Here is an 8,482-nt window from a genome sequence, read left to right as displayed (position 1 = left end):
AAAAAACCTTAGTACATTGCAGACCAATACTTGCCTCACGTTCAAACATATTGATTTCACGGAATGAAACCGACACCCTTCGATTTTTTCTGCGATGTTTACAAACTCCAATTTTAAATACCAAGATAGCAACCCCTTATTTCTTCATAACTTGTTCGAAGATTCACTTACCGAAAGTTGACATCTCTGACTTTCAGTCTTAACTCTTGAAGCAGTCCTTCTATATTCCACCTTACTACTTTTCTAACGATGAACGTCTTAATGTTTGTCACAATGATATGTAATGTAAAATATAGTAACGTAACGGAGAAAAACAATAGTTCCTTGGTCCACATCATCCACCCCACCAAGCCCCGTATTCAATTACTTATCCTTCCATTTTCTGAACCCGAAGAAAATTCCAGTCTCAGACATTTCTCTATACCATGACAGTTTCCCATCACCAGCGCCCCTACTTTTAGAAATTCAGTGGAATATATCCTTTTGCTTTGCCGTGCCTGTGCATTCTTACTCATCTACTGTTCACTACCGACTGCTTCCAACGGTAATTGCTTTTCTTTAGTTAATCTAAGTATAGCCGACATTTCGTTTCCCGAAAAGAAACATTTTGCTTGCTTGCTTGTAAGGAAATGCGTTGATGACCTTTGTTCCATATGTGTCTTAATCAGAGTACAAACAAATTCGCCTAGTGAACGGTAAAAATCCATGTGAAGGGAGAGTGGAAATCTGGTACAATGGGACCTGGGGAACAGTGTGTTCCAGCAACCCCGATGCCAAGTCAGCAGAAGTGATCTGTAAACAAATGAAATGTGGGCCATTAAAATATATTTATCCTGGCTCATATCAATATGGAAAGGGAGATGGACCCATATGGTTGGATGGCATCGAATGTTCATCGCACGAGTCGACCCTTTGGCAGTGTGCACTGCAACCGTGGGGAAAACACAAATGTGACCATACCGATGATTTAGCTGTTGTGTGCCAAGGTAAATATGGACTTTTGTTTTTCTAATTCGTCTATTTGTATTTTAAACGTCATGCATGACTCTGCCGAATAATTAATTTGTCAACAGAAGCCAACATGCCCGAACGAATCAGTGAAAAGCCCTGCAAACAAATAAATGATTGGCCCTTTGACTCGATAACAGGTAACTAACATGATAAATTGAAGCTTCTCTGATAGATTAGGAACACTTGTATTAATGTTGCCGTTAGAGCTGCAGTAAAGATTATATTTTGCTGCATTTGCCCACTAATGAATTATGACAGCACGATCATGAGTCGTGTTTTTATCGCGATTCTTATGGATTCTGCCAAAGCGATATAGCAGGTGTTTACCTTCCATTGTAAGACAGACGATCCACGAAGTTAACAGGAATAAGTTAATCTAACTGTAATCGTAAGAGACTGCACTTGATATATGGGAGTAGTCTGAAGAGCAAGTGATTAGAGGTCTGAAACTGTACGTCCCGTCAAGAGGTAGGATAGGAATGTAAAGTATGGGAATCTTGAATAAAGATAAAGATTCTTGGCTTGGGGGAAAAAATGAATACAAAGACATCAGGAAGGTGCCTAAGGAGAGGAAATAAATCTGACATGGGATTATTAATAGGAGAAATTAAAAAAAATCCAAAGCATTTTGTACTTACATTGAAATAAAAAGAAACACGTGGAAAACTAAGAGGAGCATACGGCATCTTAAGGGTCAAGAATGATATTTGAGCTTGGTGTCGGAAGAACTACATGATGTGCAAAACGAGTATTTTTCGTTGGTATTTACTGAGGATAAGAACATGTGTGACAGTGAGAATAGCATTAGTCTTTCTCAAATGATCGGATATTTCTTCATTAATAATGTATTGATGTGAAAATGCATGGCACGCTTGTGTTCGTTAGTCAAGGGCACTGCGGATGATGATAATGATGATGATGATGATGATGATGATAATAATAATAATAGCAATAACAACAATGACAATACAAACATGTTTCGGTCGAATAAAACAATAGTTTCACATAATTTACAATTCTGGTCGTCACGTTTTCAGAAGTATATGGAGCCTAGAGAAAAATATTATTCAGAATTATGCTGGGTGAGGACGTACAAGCTTGATGGAGGTGTTAGAAAAGCTTGTGTTATGTTCTATGAGTTTGAGTGAGTTCTGAATGCAATGTACGGCATTATGAGCCGGATAGGTAGGATGCAGAGTCGGATTAATAGTCAAGAACGGAATATCATATACGATACTAATTTTACGGATGAGAGCGGAAAGAATAAAAGATTATAGACATAAACATAGAATATTACAGCACAGAACAGGCCCTTGGGCCCACAATGCTGTGCCGACCCTTCAACCTTACCTCCCATATAACACCCCACCTTAAATTCCTCCAGATAACTGTCGTAACCACTTAAATTTCACTCGTGTATCTGCCTCCGCGACTGACTCAGTCAGTGCATCTCACGCACCAACCACTCTCTGAATAAAACACCTTCCTTTAATGTCCCCCTTCAACTTCCCACCCGCTACCTTAAAGGCATGTCCTGTTGTATTGAGCAGTGCGTGCCCTGGGGAAGAGGCGTTGGCTGTCCAGTCTATCTATTCCTCTTAATATGTTGTATACCTCTATAATATCTCCTCTCGTTCTCCTTTTCTCCAGAGTAAAGCCCGAGCTCCCTAAATCTCTAATCATAGTGCTTAGTCTCTATACCAGACAGCATCCTGGTAAATCTCCTCTCTACCCTTTCCAGTGCTTTCACATCCTTCCTATAGTGAGGCGATCAGAACTGGACACAGTACTCAAAGTGTCGCCTAACCAGAGTTTTATACAGCTGCATCATTACATCGCGACTCTTAAACTCTATCCCTCGACTTCTGAAAGCTAACACCCCATAAGCTTTCTTAACATACTTTATCTAACTGTGAAGCAACTTTCAGGGATCTGAGGACATGTACCCCCCAGATACCTCTACTCCTCCACACTACCAAGTATCCTGCCATTTAATTCGTACTCTGCCTTAGAGATTGTCCTTCCAAAGTGTACCACCTCACACTTCTCCGGGTTGAACTCCATCTGCCACTTCTCAGCCCACTTCTGCATCCTATCAATGTCTCTCTACAATCTTTGACAATCCTCTGCACTATCTACAACGCTGTCAACCTTTGTGTCGTCTGCAAACTTCCTAACCATCGATCCATCAAACTTCCATCTACCCCCATATCCAGGTCATAAATAAAAATTACGAAAGGTAGAGGTCCCAGAACCGATCATTGTGGGACACCACTGGTTACAATCCTCCGATCCGAAAGTACTCCCTATACCATGACCCTCTGCTTTCTGCAGGCGAGCCAATTCTGTATTCACCTGGCCAAACTTCCCTGGATCCCATGCCTTCTGACTTTCTGATTAAGCCTACCATGTGCAACCTTGTGAAATGCCTTACTAAAATCCATGTACATCACATCCACTGCACTACCCTCATCTATATGCCTGGTCACCTCCTCAAAGAAATCTGTTAGGCTTGTTAGACACTTCACAAACCCATGCTGACTGTCCTTGACCAGACCATGATTCTCTAAATGTCAATAGATCCTCTCTCTAAGAATCTTTTCCAACAACTTTCCCACTACAGATGTAAGGTTCTCTGGTCTATCATTACCCAGGCTATCCGTACTACCATTTTTAAAACAAACGGACAACATTCTCCTCCCTCCAATCCCCCGGTACCATTCCCGTGGACAACGAGGACATAACGGTCCTAGCCAGTGTCTCAGCAATCGCTTCCCTCGCATCATGGAGTAGCCTGTGTAATATTCCGTCAGGCCTCGGGGACTGATCGGTCCTAATGTATTTTAACAACTCCAACTCCTTCTCTCCCTTAATATCAACATGCTCCAGAACATCAACCTCACTCATATTGTCTTCACCGTCATCAAGTTCCTTCTCACTGGTGAATACCGAAGATAAGTATTCATTGAGGATCTCGCTCACTTCCACAGCCTCCAGGCACATCTTCCCACCTTTATCTCTAATCGGCCGTATCTTCACTCCTGTCATCCTTTTGTGCTTCACATAATTTAAGAACGCCTTGGGTTTTTCCTTTACCCTACTCGCCAAGGTCATCTCATGCCCCCTCCTTGCTCTCCTCAGCCTCTTTTCCAGCTCCTATCTTGCTACCCTATATTCCTCAATAGACCCATCTTATCCTTGGTTCCTAAACCTCATGTATGCTGCCTTCCTCCAGCTGACTAGATTTTCCACCTCACTAGTCATCCATGGTTCCTTCACCCTACCATTCGTTATCTTCCTCACCGGGACAAATTTATCCCTAACATTCTGCAAGAGATCGCTAAACATCGACCATATGTCCATCGTACATTTCCCTGCAAAACCATTATCTCAATTCACACCCGCAAGTTCTAGCCTAATAGCCTCATAATTTGCACTTCCTCAGTTAAAACTTTTCCTTTCCTCTCTGATTCTATCCTTTTCCATCATAATACTAAAGGCCAGGTAGCGGTGGTCACTGTCCCCCATATGCTCACCCACTGAGAGATCTGTGACCTGACCCGATTCGTTACCTAATTCTAGATCTAGTATGGCATTCCCCCTCGTCGGCCTGTCGACATGTTGTGACAGGAATCCGTCCTGGACACACATAACAAATCCTGCCCCCTCTAAATCATTGGAACTATTCAGATGCCAATCAATATTAGGGAAGTTAAAGCCACACAAAATAACAACCCTGCTATTTTTGCACCTTTCCAAAATCTACCTCCCAATCTGGTGTTATCAAGGGCATGTTTATATTTTCTCTGTTTGTGTGAAAGGAGAAAGACAGTCGCTTGGAACGTGTTATCAGGTATAATGATAGACGTTTAGGGCAGTGGTTAAATGGTGTTCGGATTGGGGGAAAATAAACTGTAGAGGATGGACAAATATGGTCCCTTTCAGGCAGAAGAGAAAGAGTTTATTTTGGCATCGTTTTCGACTTAAACAAAATGGGCAGCAGTTTCTTTTCTTGCGTTCCACAGTTAGTTGTATTTTTTTCCATGAAGTACATCAATTCTCAAGCAGGGGTTATTACATAATATGTTATTGTACTATACGTAGACCTCCCATTGCGTCTTTTTGCCGGCACTGACAACTGCACCGGACGGCTGGAGTTGTTCTTCAATAACAGCTGGGGCACAGTGTGCGATGACTCCTGGAATCTGCCTGACTCCCAGGTGGTCTGCAGACAGCTGGGCTGTGGACATCCACTTTGGGCTGCAGATACATCTAATATCACCCAGGGAGCCGGTGTCATCTGGCTGGATGAAGTGAAATGCAGGGGAAGTGAATCGCTTTTGTCCCTTTGTTCCTCCTCACCACTCGGTCAACACGACTGCAATCACAACGAAGATGTAATTGTTATATGTTCAGGTATGCTCTTTTGGTTACATTCAACCGTCTCTTCAACTCATTCATTAAATTCGTAACGAGGGAGATCTTGAGATCAAATTAAAAAAAAAAAAAAAACAGTTTACTGAAAATTGTTTGCAATATGTCCACAGGTTCCGGATTGCTTTCCACTGGCCGCAAATATTCAGGTATTTACTATTAACGTTGTTTTGACAGTCAGATCTGAAAGCACGGCTGCGTTACCGACATTTGGTTATTGGAATTTCCTATTTAGTAGGAATACAGTGAAAGTTTACAGATTAGCTAGGATCCTAATTTTCTCGCCAAGTATGTTAAGCAGCACTTTAACGAAAGATCTCCAACTCCATACAAACATCTTCGTAGCATGACCATTTGTGCATATAGGACGGAGTCAGTGCTGCCCTTTCAGTGATCGTTTGGCAGAACACAACCTCTGTTGTGGCCAAGTACAGATTCCTTCACCACTCAGTGGCCTTCGGACATCAGTAGGCATGGGAGCTGATGGGTCCCATCGCTAAGCAGAATACAAATGTGTTCGGCTACATATTTCAACATACTGAATGGTCTGGACTTCATACGTAAATATTTTGCGTGGTTGTATTTAAATTATATTGTGATATGGTGTGTGTGTTGCTGTCCCCTCCACGTCATCCCATCCCCGTGTTCGCTCGGCGAGGGAGAAGCACTTATGTGGTCGAATGTAGATTGTTAGCTCGTGTTTTGGAAACATTTATTAAGTGATTGTGTACCTATTTGTCCTTCCGATCCTGTCTGAGTTTTTGCTGTGTGTGCCGGTTGGTACTGTGTTTTGCACCTTAACCCCAGAGCAATGTTGTTTTGTTTGGCGCTATTTAAGAGTATTCACATATGGTTGAATGACAATTACACTACGATTGAATTGACCTGCATGTTCAATAAAATGTACTTACTCTCAACTGCTCAACACTTTTATCAAGAGTGTTAGGATGCACAGCCTGTAATGCCACAGATCTTGATTTTCTGCTGGCATCCTGCTCCTGCCCCCCGTATTTAAAATCTGCGGCTCTGCGGCATTCCAGATTACAATGTCCAGAACAGCACTGAGATTGCAAGAGGAGCAACCAAGACTGCCACTCGCTGTTAGACCTAATTCTCCATCGACTCAGGCAGGAGGACGGTGCATAGTTTCTTCAGTTTATCCACCAGCGAGCAGCTCGCTGATAGTATAGACCTGGAGTACTCTATGTTCTTACTGTATAGCAGAATCTTGCTATATTTAGAAGTACAAAAGTAAGGCATTAGCACAGTTTACTGACCCCGTAGAAAGCACTGTGATCGAACATATAATAACAGAAGTATGCATTAATTTTACCAATGTTAATATATTTCACCGTATATTGATTACCGCTCGCATCCACAGTTAAAAAATGAAAACGAAAAGATTCAATGAAAAATCTACTCAAACAAACAGAAAAATAAATAAATAAGCGAATACTTACTTTTGTAACAAGCAACTACACACATACATATACAAACGTTTGTATATACACACAAGAGAGCATGCCGTGGATGGCTGAAGTATTTGATGGGGGCCGTTGCTTTCCTGCCGCAGTCATCCTTCGAGATGAATGGAATTATTGTTGAAGTTGTATCGCTTTTGGCAACACGATAATGTTTGGAATTTCGCGAAATTTTGTAATATTGCGAGTTGTTTTTTTTTATCCAGCGCGAGCTAGTGCAGAGAAAAAATTATTTACGTATGTTGTTCCATTCCTTTCGTAATCCTCTGAATTCATAACAACCAAAATTTTTGTGTGCACCTGGCCCACAAACGCAAATTATGCATGAATATAATTTTGCACCTTCTGGTTCCATACAGGACGCCATTGATACTAGTCATCGTGCAAGCAAAATTTTATTGTTTTATGTATTTTGTATGGGTGGCGTTCATAGGAACGAGTACTGTTGTACTGTGAGCAGGTGCATACAGTGAAGAGAATAACGAGAGAAGTGTTAGATTTTTTTTTTTGAGTGTTCTTCTTAGAAATATTCCTATATCAAAACACATAACCCCTCCTCAAACGTTACAATTCTAAAAGTGCATTTCAAACTCGATTCTAAAGACAAAGTTGTTTCGGGCGTGTTTGTGCTGCTGTGATATCACGTGAGATACAGTCACTGCTGAGGTTTCACAGAATTACACTTGACATCGGAAACTTGACTGGGATGTTCTTGTTGATAAATGCATGGGAGGATTATTGATAAAAAAAAAAATCACTATTTGGGTGTAAAAGAAAATAAACTAAGCGGCAAATATGTTAGCAATGAGATCTGCAGTGCCTGTTTTGAATTTATCCATGAATGTTTTTTTTTAAAGGTTTGGATAACCGGACCTCCTCTATTATGGGTACTGTCTGCATAACCCTTGGGATCATTATCATCATTGAATTATTCGTTCTGCTGACGATAGTGCGGATCCGGTTAGCAAGAAGTGGTCAGGATTGTACTTTATACTGAATTATTATTTTTAAGGATTTTGTTTGCCGCACTTTTGCTAATGGAGTGTACTTAACTACGAGTAAATTTAAATAAAGTTTAACCTCTATGTGGGCAGTTGATTTCAAGTCGGAATGACATTTAGAATGAAGAATTATCCTGTTCATGAATGCAGGTGATTCTATCATAAATGTCCATTCACAGTAAGAGGAGGCATTTTCCTCACTATATGCCAACATGGAATTACTTACTTTTGGTTCATGTAACAAGCGGTCAAGGTGACAAAACCTTGCAGCATGCTAAAGTGGCCAGCTTCGGGGTTTTTCACCCCGTCTTCTCCTTCAGTCAAAATTGAATGCATCCATGCCACGTCTATCTAGCAATTATATTCACCTTCCCATCAATTGAGCTGCCGGTGTTTATCCATGCCAAAACGATAAATGACAAGGCATTCCCACCCGGGCGCCCAACTTTGATTTTTCTTTTATGCAAAACATTGCTCGAAATAACCATTAAATAGCAATTAATTCACGCAGCGCCGATATACAACTGTTACACTCACCGTCCAGTTACTTTGATT

General features: G+C 41.2%; 1 long non-coding RNA gene across 1 annotated transcript; it reads left to right on the top strand.

Moving 5' to 3' along the window:
- The first annotated feature begins 874 nt into the window (after nucleotides 1-874).
- LOC140201801 (uncharacterized) lies at nucleotides 875-5,143 on the top strand. Its single transcript, XR_011886969.1, has 3 exons — nucleotides 875-986; nucleotides 1,074-1,148; nucleotides 5,116-5,143. It is a non-coding gene; the product is annotated as an uncharacterized lncRNA (long non-coding RNA).
- The last annotated feature ends 3,339 nt before the right edge of the window (nucleotides 5,144-8,482 follow it).

This window comes from Mobula birostris, chromosome 8, assembly GCF_030028105.1.
Source record: "Mobula birostris isolate sMobBir1 chromosome 8, sMobBir1.hap1, whole genome shotgun sequence".
Classification (NCBI taxonomy): domain Eukaryota; kingdom Metazoa; phylum Chordata; class Chondrichthyes; order Myliobatiformes; family Myliobatidae; genus Mobula; species Mobula birostris.
Note: the sequence above shows the minus strand (reverse complement) of the source record. Positions and strands in the feature narration are given on the sequence as shown.